The sequence below is a fragment of the Cebus imitator genome, unplaced genomic scaffold (assembly GCF_001604975.1).
Source record: "Cebus imitator isolate Cc_AM_T3 unplaced genomic scaffold, Cebus_imitator-1.0 Scaffold123, whole genome shotgun sequence".
Lineage (NCBI taxonomy): Eukaryota > Metazoa > Chordata > Mammalia > Primates > Cebidae > Cebus > Cebus imitator.
In genome coordinates, this window is record NW_016107438.1 from 2,841,130 (window position 1) to 2,856,403 (window position 15,274).

Genomic DNA, 15,274 nt, shown 5'->3' on the forward strand with positions numbered 1-15,274 from the left:
AAACAAAAGAATGACAGCCCAAGCATTTCCTTAAGAATGTGTACTTTAGAATTTTTTCCTGTAATGGGAGTTTTTCAAAAACAAAAGTAAAGGAAGCTACTAGATCTTATTGGCAAATGTGTCAGAATAGCCTTTCTGAGTGATTCACTATGCCTGAAATCAAACACAAGAAACAGGTGTGCTTCCCTGAATACACAACCAGAATTTAATTTGGGACCAGTATTGTTATGAAACCAGGTTGAGAATAACCTTGTAAATATGACAAAATGGTAAAAAGAAACTGAAATATGAATTTCAGATAAATATCAGAATACTGTTATTGTCTGGCTTTGAGTAACCTGAATTCAGTAAGATTACTCAAATACCACTACATTGTAGGAGTCTAACAAAACATTTTTTGCTAAGACAGGAATTAGTCCACCCCAAAACCCACTTTAGAATGCAGTTCTGCTGCATCTTTCGTTTGTATTAACCTTCATAAGTGTGATGAATTTTCAGGAAACACTGTGGCTGCCCTGACATTTCTCCTGAGTCTACAGTACATGACAGAAAGCCACGGGACTCGGCACTGTTCCAGACCCTGAGTTAAGTAAGACAGCCAGATAGCAGAGTTTACAGCCTATCTGAAATTTTTCCCAAACTAAGAACAATTTGCCTTACTTCTTTTTATAATGAAAATCTAGTGATAATAAAAAATATGCGATTACAGCATAATCTTACATAACACTGTGTAGAGATGAGGGAAAGAGAAGACATACTTGCGCATGGACGCACAGATGTTTTTATATAATAATAAAACCGTCAGATACCAAAGCTTAGAAACACATAATTTCAACCTCTAAATTTTATTCTGTGTGCCTTTCATCTTAAAGAAAATCAAGTTTGCTCATGAGAGGTGGGGGCGAGGGGGTGGTCAATGCTCTCTTCAGAGACACTGTCCTTCACAAAGAATATTCAAGACAAGGAAGCTGAGTTCTAAAATCCAGAATCCAGCAATGCCAGTGATACAGAGTGAGTCAAACACTACGTACATCAGGTTAAAATAAAAGCACCTTTAGTTTTCAGAATTTGGTTCCAGAAGCTCCATATGGTAGACAAGTAATTCATTAGGTTGGTGCAAAAGTAATTGCAGTTTTTACCATTACTTTTAATGACAAAACCGCAATTACTTTTGTACCAACCTAAAAATTTACTGAAAGGGAAGAAAATATCATATATACAAAGGTAAAGGTAAGGGCTCTGCATTGGGGACAGGAAAAGCACAAAGTGAGCCAGGAACAACTTCTGACAGAAAGCAAAGAAGCACTCATAGCCCAAGCTTAAAGGGTTCCCACAGTCAAAATATGAGACAGTGTGAGCATCAAAAAGAATGTAAATGTTGGTAAAACACAGAAGAAACTAAAATCCATGACATTAAAACAATGAGGGTGAAAAAAAACCTCATTTATCACCATTAGAGATGATATTATTCTGCCCCTGTACTCAGAAAAGTGTTAAAGAAAAAAAATAAAGAATTTACCCAAAAAAAAGGCGGGGGGAGGGGGGGTACGCAAAAAAAAAAAAAAAAAAAAGGAAATCCTGGCACATGCCACAACATGGATGAACCTTGAGGACACTGGGCTAGGTGAAGCTAGCCAGTCACCAAAGAGAGAAATTCTGTATGATTCACTTACACCAGGCACCTACAGTAGTCAAACTCCTAGAGACAGAAAGAAGAAGGGTGCTTCCCAGAGCCTGGGGGAGGGAGGAAACAAGAAGTTATTTAGTGAGTATAGAGTTTCCGTATTGCAAGATGAAAAAGTTCTAGAGATCTGTTGCACAACAATGTGAATATTGTGCAAATGTTAAACACTACTGAACTGTACACTTAAAAATGGTTAAGGTGTTAAATTTAAGTGTTTTTACAATAAAAATAAACAATAAAAGATTATTATATGTAATAAAAAACAGAAATACCTTATGTCTATGAACAGGAAATGGATAAATTGTGGTACAGCATATTCATACAACCAAATACTAAACAGCAGTTAAAATGAATTCAGGTTACATGTATAAACATAAATAAATCTCAAAAAACCATATTAAGCAAAAATATTAAGGTAAAGAATGGTATATATTGGAGTATATAGTACATATTGGATTATAACACAGTTAGAACATGATAAATACCAAATTCATTACAGATGTTACCGCTAAGGAGGGAGAGAAGAAGAGAATAGGAGTACCCTAAGGCCTTGCTATTTCAGTAATGTTTTATTTACTAGAAAAAATATCTGGTAGCAAATAAAACAAAATGTCCAGATTTTATAAGGCTGGGTGATGGGTATATGCATGGTGGTATTCCTTATATTTTTATATAACAAAGAGATATATATAGCTATATATATATATATATATATATATTTTTTTTTTTTTTTAAGACGAGTCTTGCTCTGTTGCCCAGGCTGGAGTGCAGTGGTATGATCTCAGCTCACTGCAACCTCCCCCTCCTGGGTTCAAGTGATTCTCCTGCCTCAGCTTCCCCAGTAGCTGGGACTACAGGCGCCCACCACCATGCCCAGCTGATTTTTCATTTTTAGTAGAGATGGGGTTTCAACATGTTGGCCAGGCTGGTCTTGAATTCCTGACCCCAGGTAATCCACCTGTCTCAGCCTCCCAAAGTGCTGGGATTACAGGCATGAGCCACTGCCCCCACCCAAGATATTTTATAATTAAAAAATTAAGACAGCATAAAAGATGTTCACTGAAAAACTGTGGTTTTTATTTACAGCAAATTTCTACATCGTTATCTGTTTCCAAATATCAAGTGAAGGAATATATAAATCTCAGTTTGAGGAGATGAATGATCACACATACATTTTTCCTCTTACCAATATATAGATATATAGATAGGAGAGATTAGAGGCTTTCAAAGAACTACTGCCAAGGCAGGAAGATTTACACTAACAACTTTTAAGAAAATAAAAAGTCAGGAATAAAGGTCTTCATGGTCAAGCAGGTCTTGTGTCTGAATGGTTAATTCCCTAAGGTCTCATCCAGCTCTCCCAAAGCTGCATGACCAGCTCTGTCATATAGAGTACCTAGGCAACTCCTTGCCAGTTCTATTAAAACATGATCATAGTTGTAAGAATGACAGCCTGTCTGGGCGTGGTGGCTCACACCTGTAATCCCAGCACTTTGGAAGGCCGAGGTGGGCGGGTCACCAGGTCAGGAGTTCGAGACTAGTCTGACCAACACAGTGAAACGCTGTCTCTACTAAAAATACAAAAAATTAGCCAGGTGTGGTGGTGTGTGCCTGTAATCCCAGCTTCTCGGGAGGCTGAGGCAGGAGAATCACTTGAACCAGGGAGGCAGAGGTTGCAGTGAGCTGAGATCATGCCATTGCACTCTAGCCTGGCGACAGAGCAAGACTTCGTCTCAAAAAAANGGTGGGGCACAGTGGCTCACGCCAGTCATCTCAGCACTCCGGGAGGCGGAGGCGGGCGGATTGCCTGAGGTCAGGATTTTGAGACTAGTCTGGCCAACATGGTAAAACCCCATCGCTACTAAAAATACATACACACAAAATGTATAATTTATTCCTAATTGATGAAGAAAATCCTTACAGAAGATTAAAAGCTAATCAGTGTAAAAGAAATGACAGGATTGGAAAAATCACTATTTCCAAAAACCAATGAATTAACTGATTTAGGCAAAGGTCATCATCATGAGGTGAAATGTTGCTGGAGAAGTGTACAGTACAATGCCAAAGCAGCACCACTCCACAGATAACTTACTGATTACAAAGGGTGGAAAATGTCTTTACAACAAAGGAGTCTGATATTTATCACCTTAAATGATCAAATAAACTCAACATCATAGTAGTGGGATATTATGACCCTATGTTTCTCCTATTACGATGCAGCGAGGAGCAGAGAAACACAAATAAAGGAGTCTCATCAAAAACGTCTAACCATAATCTAATCAGGACTTTAGAGCTCAATATCGGTTTATGAAACTGTGAGGAAATAACCAGAAAATTCCAGAAGTGATATATTCTGTAAGACAAACAGCTCAGTCTCCTAAAAAACTATTATCATGAGGCTGGGCATGTGGGCTCATGCTTGTAATCCCAGTACTTTGGGAGGCAAAGGTGGGTGGATCACTTGAGGTCAGGAGTTCAAGACTGGCCTGGCCAACATGGTGAAACCCCTTCTCTACTAAAAATGCAAAAATTAGCCAGGTATGGTGGTGGGAACCTGTAATCTGGTGGGAACCTGTAATCCCAGCTCCTCGGGAGCCCGAGGTAGGAGAATCGCTTGAACTCGGGAGGCAGAGGTTGCAGTGAGCAAAGATCATGCCACTGCACTTCAGCCTAGGCGATGGAGTGAAACTCCAACTCAAAAAAAAAAAAAAAACAAAAAAAACAGTATCATGTGGCTTCTAAACTCTTCTAGACTTAAAGAGACTAAAGAGACATGTTTGGAGGAAAAAAAGAAGTGTCACCTTCAAGACAACTGGGAAAATCTGAACATGAACTGGATATTAGATGGTATTAGAAAATTCCTGTTAATTGCCTTAACTGTGACAAGTACGATAAGCTTTAAAGAAATACATCTAAAGTATTTAAGGGTAAAGTGTCATGATGCTTGCAATACAAAAATTTATACATTTAAATACATATGCACATACATAACCTAAATATAGCAAAATGTGAACAACTGTTATATCTAAGTAATGGATATAAAGATGATAACTGTAATATTCTTTCCATTTTTCTGTATGTTTAAAATTTTCACTTAAACCATTATAGAAAAAAAAAGGTTCCAAATGCACTTTCTCCAGGAAGGCCTCCCAAATGAACTCTCCTCCAACCCTTAATCATGTCTTCACAAGGTCCTCTCAGCATGCAAAATAGTGTATTACTGTACCAGTTCTGTTTTCTAATTGTTCTCTTATTATTTCATATATTCAGTAGGTGTGTCTTTACAACAAGATTACGTCTTTGGTTTTGGTATCTGGGTAAGGCTGGCCTCATAGAATTTGTTTAAGAACTACTCCCTTCCCTTCAACTTTTTGGAATAGTTTGAGTACAATTGGTATTAGTTCTTTAAATGTTTGGTTGAATTCAGCGATGAAGTTGTCAGGTCCTGGACTTTTTCTTTGATGGTAGACTATTATTGCTTCGCTCTCGTTACTCACTATTATTGATCTGTTCAGGTTTTCTATTTCTTCATGGTTCAATCTTGATAGGCTACATGTGTCCAGAAAGTTATCCATTTCTTCTAGGTTTTCCAACAAGACTGTAAGCTCTCTTCAGGCACAGTTATATTTAATTCTCTTCTATTTCTTTGAAGCTCATAGTGAAGTATTCCGCAATCAGCAGACTTAAAAAATGCAAGTACCAGTATTCTGTGCCAAAACAGCAGACACTCACTAAAGCACCTTAACTAACCGGGTTAGCTTTCCAATTTCTCAACAGAATAGCAGATCACTTGGATAAACAATTTAAAGTCACAGCTATTAAAAGGAGATCATAAATCATTTACAGGCTTACAGAATATCTAACAGACAAACTAGCATGTAAGACTTAAAGGAAGAAACTGGAATATAGGTTTTGTATGTCCTCCTAGCATTGTCATGGGATTTGCTATTATCCAGACATATGACTTTATTCTCATGACGTTATTTTTCAAACAAAATCCTCCATGACCCCTCCCCCATCTGCAAAGCAGTGATATTTACACACAACTCTTCAGTGTAATGAAGCTTAACCGACTACATAATGAACTTTAAAATATTAGATAAGAGACTATACAAATGATCAAAAATTGTGATAATGGTGTTGGTGAGAACATAGGCAGACTCACACTGCTGGCAGGAATATAAATTCATACAACCTCTGTGGAAAGCATTTAGTAATACATAACCACATTACAAATGCACATCCATTGATCCAGCGCTTCCACTAGGGATTTAATCCAACAGACACCATGTACACATAGTAAGTACATACAAGGAATTAACTGTACCACTGGAAATGACCTAAGTGTCCAGTTAATGTTGGCTGAATGATGGTACATCTACACAATGGAATCATCTGCCATCTTTCAAAAAGGAAGAGGAACTATATTTACTACATGGAATGATCACCAAGATAAATAAGGTGAGAAAAGCAAAGTGAAGAATGAGCATAGTGTCTTACCATTTGCATAAAATAAAATTTTAAAAATTTGAAGAATATATAGGTATATAGGCTTGTAAAAGGATATACTATCTCTGGATGAATAAACAAGATTGTTGCCTTTGGGAAGGGGAACTCATGGATAAAAGGAAGACGCTAAGAAAAGAAAGACTTCACTCTCTGTGTACCTTTCAAATTTTGTTTCATATGTATATACATGTGTTATCCATTTTAAAAAGTGATTTTAAAAAAAAAAAAAAAGGCTCTGCACCAGTAAGAATTATTTAACAATATTCACCTTAATCTAAAAGCACTGCATGCCATCAACATTTTAAATGAGGTTTCAGTGTATTCAACTAGACAAAATGTTTCTAGAAAAAATCAGGCCGGGTGCGGTGGCTCATGCCTGTAATCCCAGCACTTTGGGAGGCCGAGGCAGGCGGATCACTTGAGGTCAGGAGTTCAACACCAGTTCGGCCAACATGGCTAAATCCCGTCTCTACCAAAAATACAAAAATTAGCTGGGCGTGGTGGCACTCGACTGTAATCCCAGCTACTCAGGAAGCTGAGGCAGGAGAATCGCTTGAACCTGGGAGGTGAAGGTTGCAGTGGGCCAAGATCGCACCACTGCACTCCAGCCTGGGTGACAGAGCAAGATTCCGTCTAAGAAAGAGAGAGAAGGGGGGGGAGAGAGAGGGAGAGAGAGAGAGAGAGAGAGAGAAAGAGAGAGAGATATCAAAGCATCCTAATGGTTGAAATCTATTACTACAATAGTCTCACTTCTAGATATTACCAGAACCTATTCTAAATACGGACACAGGGAACATTAAACATCTCCAAGTATCAAACTAGCTACTATTAAGAGAGTTCTAAAAGGAGAAGTCAATAAAGTACCAAATGGATACCAAATGCCCCAACCCTACGTGTGGGGTAGTCTTACAATAACTTCTATTCCTCAGTCTTCACACCAAGAAAAAAGCTCTTTCCCGGGAAGATATATGCACCCCAAATTCCTCTGCTTCCTGTGTGTCATCTCATGGGTCCAACTGTAACCATGGCAACAGGAAACAGCACAAAAGACAACTGAACCCTGTAAGGGCCAGGGTTAAAAGGGAAGTGAAAAATACATATACTTTAAGGCCTAAGAACGTGCGGTTTTGGAGTTAACACTGGTAGCCGAAAAAGCCTTGATAGAAGAACATCAAAGAATACAAACTAAAGAGACTAGAAAGTAAAGCTTACTAATAGGTCCCTTCCCAGTAATCCAGCTAGGAGACAGGATTGGCAAGAAGTAACTGAAAAACACAAAAAATGCCCCCCCTCTCGTACTCCCTTCCCCGCAACCATTTAGCTACTCATTTCAGTGCTATCCAGAAAACCTTTCGCTATTAAGAGTTTATGTTGTCTTCACTCTGTTTTGATGGCAGAGTTAAGCAGCAGCAAAGTATCCAAAAGAGTGGCAGCACAGGAGCAAATCAAAGGGCCACATATAATCGTCAACTGAAAACCCAGATCCTAGATCACTGAAATATTATTCTACTTTGAAGTTCGTTATTCACATTTCTTTTTATCTGCCAATGTGAAAGAAACACCGCATTACTTAAAACCTCCACTGAATAAGTTATTGTCCACCAACAGTCTCAGATTGCCTTTGTTTTCATGTCACAGAGCACCAATAAGGTATGAAAAGTGCTAAGGAATATCTTTGACCAAAAAGAGGCAAATAGGTCACACAAAGTAAGAGGGCCGGTGAGTGAGAATCCTGATGTCTTGATTTACAGTTACGACCCTAAACGTTACACTTTTTATACCTTTATCTCTATCTTACCTAGTTCTGCGAAGTAAGAATTTTACTAAAATGAAATGCCTCACTTGGTTTCTTTTATGACCTTTAGTCTTCTTTAGCAAGGCTTCCAAAATCCCCTGCCAGAAGAAGTGATGGGATGGAGCACCTTCTCCTAAATTTAGGGTAAGTTGGTACTAAAAGGTACAAGCACGACGATGAGCGCACAGGAATGGAAAAGTAATTCTAGAACTAGAAGATGCAGTGACAGTTTCAAAAGAAGGGTCAGCGTGGGACACGCTGGCTCTGGGAGGCGTTAGTAGCCTGGGAGTCTCTAAGGCAACACCAGATGAGAATAGTGCTTTGTCCATAAGTCTTTCACATTATTTAAATTCCTCCTTTTGGACAGGAGCAACAGGCTCATTATTTGGCAGCAAGTCTAGCTCACAGCCTGGGAAGAAGGCAGACTCGTGGTCTACCGACTCTTTATCCCGCAGGTCCCCGCAACACCGCGATGCGCATGCGCCCCGGGGGCAGCGAAGAAGCACCTCGAGCTCGTTCACACTCGCACATGCGCAGTCGCCCAACTCGCCGCAGGCGACAGCTCACTATTTGGCAAGGGGGATGGGGCTGGGAAATGATGGGGGGGAGCTGAAGGCAGGGGGCGCGTTTGTGTCTCCTGAATGCTTGAGATAGGGAGAAGGGACGGCTGATTCGGCTCTGGCTTTGGCAGGCCACGTAATCCGGGTGTTGGAAATGGGACTGAAGAGAGCATATGTGTGTGGCGGGGAGTGGGGGGGCGGCGGGGGTCAGTCACCTCTTCGGGGAGGCGCCCCCCCACCCCGACAGAACAACCCCCTCCCTCGACTCTCCTCCCCCCACTCACCTGAGAGCGGCGGCGACAGCTGCTGGTCCCCGTCCCCCTGCGCTCGCCTCATACTGTCCGCAACATCCGGGACCTGCGGGACCGCCGATACACAAATACACACACACTCGGAGCGCGCACACTCACACACACACACACACATCGACACACACCGGCCGGTGCGTCATGGCGTCAGCACGTCGACGCAGCCAGCGCGTACTGCTGGGCCCCACCCCGCGCGGCCTCCTCCCCTTTACTCCCTTCCCCTCCCCTCCCCTTCCTGGGTTTTCCTGCTCCTCCTCCCTGGTCCTCAAGACTCCGCCTACCTTCCCTAGTGCGCATGCGTCTCGGGGCCAAGCCAGGGCCCAGGGATTTGAGAGGAAGGAGGGGCCTCAGTAAAAAGAGGCGGGAACTCGGAGGGGGTCGCGTGCAGGGCGCGGGAGACCTTGCCGAGGTGCGAGGACCAAAGAGCAGTATAGCAAGCCAAGGGTGGGAGTGGGCAGCGTAACAAAGGCATTTCACAACAGCGACTTAGGTCTGCAAGTAATTTGTGGAGTACCAACGACTCTTATATGCTATTAACTCATTTTTTAAAAGCCAGCCCTGTCCCTAAAATATTTTTTGAACTTTATGATGATGCTAGAGACTCTTTTAAGTAACTTTTAAAATTTAGCACTTGGAAACAAAAACAAGGACTATCCTTTCAGGGGTAAGCAGGAAATATAGGTGCCCTAACTAAAAGGAAGCTAATTCAGTGACAATTTGTTGTCTTGGACACCTGAGTTCCCGTCGGCTTCACATCTTAGCTGCCACGGACCATAAGTGATTACTGAGTTGAGTGAAAGGAAAGATCTCGGATCATGTTGGCCCTGGGAGAAAAAAAAATTGTCTCAGTGTTACAGTAATAATGTTAGTGTCGGGTGTCAGTTGTTATGATTCTTTCCTTTAGCTCAAACTTTTAAAATATTATTCTTGAGCTGGGCACAGTGGCTCATGCCTGTAATCTCAACACTTTGGGAGACTGAGGTGGGAGGATCACTTGAGCCCAGGAGTGGAGACCAGGCTGGGCAACAAAGCAAGACTCCATACTCTGTTCTACAAAAAAATTAGCCGAGGTGTTGGTGACTGCCTGTAGCCCCAGCTACTCAAGAGGCTGAGGCAGGAGGATCCCTTGAGCCCAGGACTTTGAGGTTACAGTGAGTTGATTGTGCCACTGCACTCCAAAGTGGGTGACAGAGTGATACTTTCTCTTAAGAAAAGTTATTATTACGTCGTGTCTGTAATCCCAGTACTTTGGGAAGCTAGGGTAGGAGGATCATATCAATTGAGCCCAGGAGTTCAAGACTGGTGAGCCATGACCATGCCACTGTGCTCCAGCCTGAGCAACAAAGTGACATCCTGTCTTTAAAAAAAATTGTTTTGTTTTTCCTTTGAGACAGTTTTGCTCTTGTTGCCAAGGCTGGAGTGCAATGGCACGACCTTGGCTCACCAAAACCTCTGCCTCCTGGGTTCAAGTGATTCTCCTGCCTCAGCCTCCCCAGTAGCTGAGATTACAGGCATGGACCACCATGCCTGACTAATTTTGTAGTTTTAGTAGAGACAGGGTTTCTCCATGTTGGTCAGGCTGGTCTTGAACTCCCGACCTCAGGTGATCCACCTGCCTCAGCCTCCCAGAGTGCTTGGATTACAGGCATGAGCCACTGTGCCTGGCCTATTAAAATGTTTTTTAATATTCTTACTGAACGAAGCCAAATAATCCAGAGCAGTCATTGTCTCTCTTGCATGCTGGAATGGTGTCATTACACACACACACAGCATTGGACACAAGAGATCAGCCCAAGGAACCTGTGGGTTGGGAGGTGACACAGTGTGGGCCCTGCCTTGGGAACAGCTTCTGAGAGCCCTGCTGTCCTCCAGGCCTATGTGACTGCTTCCAGGAGACAGTGCTCACTGTCTCCTGCCACATGCGTCCTGGTGCCAGGTGGTTGGTGAGTCTGTTCAGCTGGGAAGGCTGGGTGCCCATGAACAAAACTGCAGGAGTTTGGGGGAAAAAAAAAAGCCCCCTGACAGTGCCAGGCTGTCTTTCACTTTCAAATACAGAAACAAGCCCTATAATCTCACAGTTTAAAATTTCCTAGGAATCACGGACAAAACATTCCAGACTCCTAGAGTTTACACAACTGATTTTTCAGCCAGAATGATCAAGAAATGTAGATTCTAAATTCTACAATGATGTGCCCCACTGCAAAACAAAAAGAGCTTTTGTCACCTATTAGGCAGATGCTTGAAATTTCCAATTAGATTTCACTTATCGGCCAGGTGCAGTGCTTACACCTGTAATCCCAGCACTTTAGGAGGTCGAAGCTGGTGAATTACTTGAGGTCAGGAGTTTGAGAACCAGCCTGGCCAACATGGTGAAACTCCATCTCTACTAAAAATATAAAAATTAGCCCGGTGTGGTAGCGCATGCCTGTAATCCCAGCTACTTGGGAGGCTGAGATAGGAGAATCCCTTGAACCTGGAGGCAGAGGTTGCAGCGAGCCGCAATCACGCCACTGCACTCCAGCCTGGGCGACAGAGTGAGACTCCATCTCAAAAAATTAAATAAATAAAAAGAGAGATTTCACTTATCATTGTTATCAACAAACATAATTCCTTTAGCTGAAGCCAGCAAGATTTTTGGTCCTTGTGAAAACTTAGAATGCACCAGAAATAACCCAGTAACCAATAACAAGTAACTGGTTCCTGGTGTCACTGAGGCTGTTCAACTACCAATTGTCTTGACTTCAGAGTTCACACGAAAGCCGAGGAAAAAGAAAAGGGGTACCCCTCGTAGGAAGGAGCATGGAAATGGGGAATAGGGTGCAGAAAAAGGAAACGGGATGCGTTTTGTACAACCTACTTTAGCTCCCTCACATTTGGAGCTAATTGTAACAGCTTCGCCAGACTCTACCCAGGACCTGGAAGGGGACTCCTCAAGCAAAGTGAGTCTGTGCCAACAGCTTGTCCAGGCTGGGCCCGAATCCCCAGTGATCTCGAAGGATATGAGAGATTTTATCCCCATCTGTAGCCTGGTGCGATGAGGCTCCTATTATACTGTGGGGACCATACCTCCCACCTGAGATGTGATCCTATCAGCCTCTGTACAAAGGACTTTGATTTGGTGTGGAGCTGATTAAACGATTGTAGATGTCCTTGGAAGCACTATGTGGAAGAATTTTAAACAGCTTCTCCTTTTTAATATGCACTTCCTCTTCGGTTTTAATTATTTTGTTCCTACATTTTCCCTTTCAATTTACTAAAATCTAGAAATGTAATTAGAGCAGAGGCTGGGCTCAGAGAAAGCTGCCAGGATTTCTACAGCATGATTAAATATACCAGGCATCCCTTTAGTGTGGAACTGAAAAATAGGATTCTCATTATTGTCTTTCCCTTATCCAGGAAAGAATCGGCACCACATACAGATACAGATTTATTGAAAATGCAGCACTAATTAAAAACTCACCCAGCCTCTTGACGAGGTTTGAGTAAAGAAAAAAAAAAGTGAAGTTATTTAATTATTTTCTCCATTTAATGTTTTGTTGCTGTAATGACAACAAGCAAGAAGCCCTTCTTGTTCTTCTTTCCTCAAAATAAAATTCTTGTCTCCTCCTGAGGGACTTAATGAGGCTTTTATCTATGCAACAACAATCAAGCTTGCAATGGCACCAGTTCAGTTCACTGCTCCTTGTGACGGTAAGCAACATCCAGAACTCATTTTCTTAATCCAAAACATAAACAACAAAGTGTTCATTGGCTGTCATGAGCCAGGTCTGGGCGCAGGATCTTCCCCAAAGACCCTGAGATGCCTGGTATTTATTTAGTATGCCAACAAGGACCTTCAGCTCCATTTTACAGCCCAGCAAGCAAAGGCATGGTTTTCCTTGAAGCTGTAGGGGAGGTGGCGGCAGGCAGGGCTGCATAGAAAATGAGTACAGACTCTCATTTGAGTTGTAAGTGCCGAGGGAGGCTGAAGTCCCCCTCTCCTCTCTGGACAGCTCTTCCATTGGGTGGTCAGTGATCAACTTTTCAGTTGGTCAGTTAGTCCCCAGGCCCAGTGGCTCCTTTGGTGGGGCCCTTCATGGATATTGGAGATGACTATACAGGAAGGAAGATCTTTAGTAGGGGCAGAGTCCTGTGTTCCAGCAGTATCCATCCTAAACGAAAAGAGACAAATGACATACCCCAGGACACAGGTGTAAGAACGTGCACAAAGAAACAAGAAGAACACATTGATGACATTGCTCTGGGGTCACTATGGAATTTGCAAACATTAGCAGTGGAGACATTTTGATTGATTCATGAAATTGCCTAGTGAGGCAGCTGTGGCTTAATGAATGGGCTCCGGCCCCCTTTTCTGGAGACTCAAGTTCAAACCCAGTGCTGACACTTACTACAATATCAACTTGGACAAACCTCTCTAAGGCTCAGTTTTTCCATTGAAACAATAAGCAAAATAATGCCCACCTTATCATACCGTGTGAGGATGAACTGAAATAGTATTTTGTTGTTGTTGTTTTGAGACTGAGTCTCCCTCTGTTGCCCAGGCTGGAGTGCGGTGGTGCAATCTCGGCCCACTGCCACCTCCGCCTCCCGGGTTCCAGCTCTTCTCCTGCCTCAGCCTCCAGAGTAACTGGGACTACAGGCACCCGCCACCACGCCCGGCTACTTTTTTTTTTTTTTTTTTTTTTTAAGTAGAGATAGGGTTTCAACATGTTGGCCAGGCTGGTCTTGAACTCCTGACCTCAGGTGATCCGGCAACCTTGGCCTCCCAAAGTGCCGGGATTACAGGCATGCACTGCCGCGCCTGGTTGAAATAGTATTTGAACACAGCACAGTCTCTGGCATAAGTTGAGTAGACTCAACTTATTTATTAATATGTCACTGAATGGATGTTTTGGAGTAAGTATTCACATATCTGTTAGTCGTCAAATCCCACTCTCATCTGTGCCCGGTGCCGTTTCTCGCCTCTGCCCTTCTTCAGAATTCTTTGAGGAATGTGGAATCAACAAAAAAGCACAGACTTCTCAGCCAGAACACTGTTACTTGCTAGCTGTGGCCTCTGCACAAGCTCTTTGGCCTCAGAACCTGTTTCCTCAAACATCAGCCAGGGTTCCCAGCTGCAGGAACTCCACCAACTCTGGCTACATCAACCAGAACTAGAATTGACTGAAGAAATATTGCTGGCTCCAAGAATTAATAGGACCTAAAGAGTCCAACTTGGAAATTCAGCTGGCAACCAGTGGCTGGTGGAGGAAGAACAACCACCTTCTTTAGCAGGACAGTCTGGAGAGGAGATGCAGCTGTTGGGCACTGCCACAGTGTGCCACCACCAGACACATCACTGCTGCTGCTGCTGCAGCAAAGGATGTCTAATCTTTTCATCTTATGTCTCATGCTGCAAACCCACAGCTCCAGGTGGAAGTACCCAGTTGTCCATCCTAGTCCACCTCTTGGGCCCTGACTACCATGGAGGGTAACAAGGAAAGGCCTCCCTGCCATGGTGTCCATGGTGTGATGTGTAACCTTCCTCACTGATGCGATCCACAGCAGAAGACTCATCCCAAACATGAAGCAGATCAGATGCTGGACCTCCAGGCCCCCATCCCAACAGTGAAATGGGGCATTCTATCATAGGGTAATAAACAGCATTGGGTGAGATATTTGTTCAGAAGTGCTTGACATACAAAAGAATTCCTTTACTTCCCTCTGTAATAAAACAAAAGGGAGCTGGGCCATGGTTTTGCCTGTAGTCCAGCTGCTTGGAAGGTTGAGGCGCAGGAGGATTGTTTGAGTGTAGGAGTTGGAGGCTGCAGGGAGCTGTGATTGCAACACTGCACTCTAGCTGGTTGACAGACTGAGACCCCAACTCATAAAAAAGTAAAATAAAATAACAAAACAGCTGGGCACAGTGGCTCATGCCTGTAAGCCCAACATCTTGGGAGGCCAAGGCAGGAGGATCACTTGAGCCCAGCAGTTTGAGACCAGCCTGGGCAACATAGCAAAAACCCCATCTCTACAGAAAAATATAAAAATTAGCTGGGCATGGTGGATACCTGTAGTCCCAGCTACTGAGGAGGCTGAGGTGGAAGATCACACAGGGAAGTCGAGGCTGGAGTGAGCTGAGATTGTGCCACTGTGGCAACAAAGCCAGACTCTGTCTCAAAAAAACAAACAGACAAAAACAGGCTTGGAGTGGTGTACTTACCTGAGGATCTAACAGTATGTTTACAGATATAGAAGTTCTCAGGTTTTAACCTGGGAAAGGGTTGGAATACATGATATCCGCAGGGTGGCACCCCAGGCAAAGAAGATGCAATAAGACAAAAGAAAGGAGGCCGGGCGCGGTGGCTCAAGCCTGTAATCCCAGCACTTTGGGAGGCCGAGGCGGGTGGATCACAAGGTCAAGAGATCGAGACCATCC

General features: G+C 43.0%; 1 protein-coding gene across 2 annotated transcripts in view; it reads right to left on the reverse strand.

Annotated features, from left to right (window-relative positions):
* The window catches only part of LOC108312276 (speckle type BTB/POZ protein), an 82,001-nt gene extending 72,861 nt beyond the window's left edge, over window positions 1–9,140 (reverse strand). Inside the window, exon 1 of one of the 2 annotated variants that reach the window (XM_017540091.2) lies at window positions 8,833–9,063. The gene's annotated coding sequence lies outside the window, so the exon portion shown is untranslated. Of the gene's footprint in view, window positions 1–8,832 lie in introns of both variants that reach the window. The other variant, XM_017540092.2, reaches the window with a different exon arrangement.
* Window positions 9,141–15,274: the final 6,134 nt, after the last annotated feature.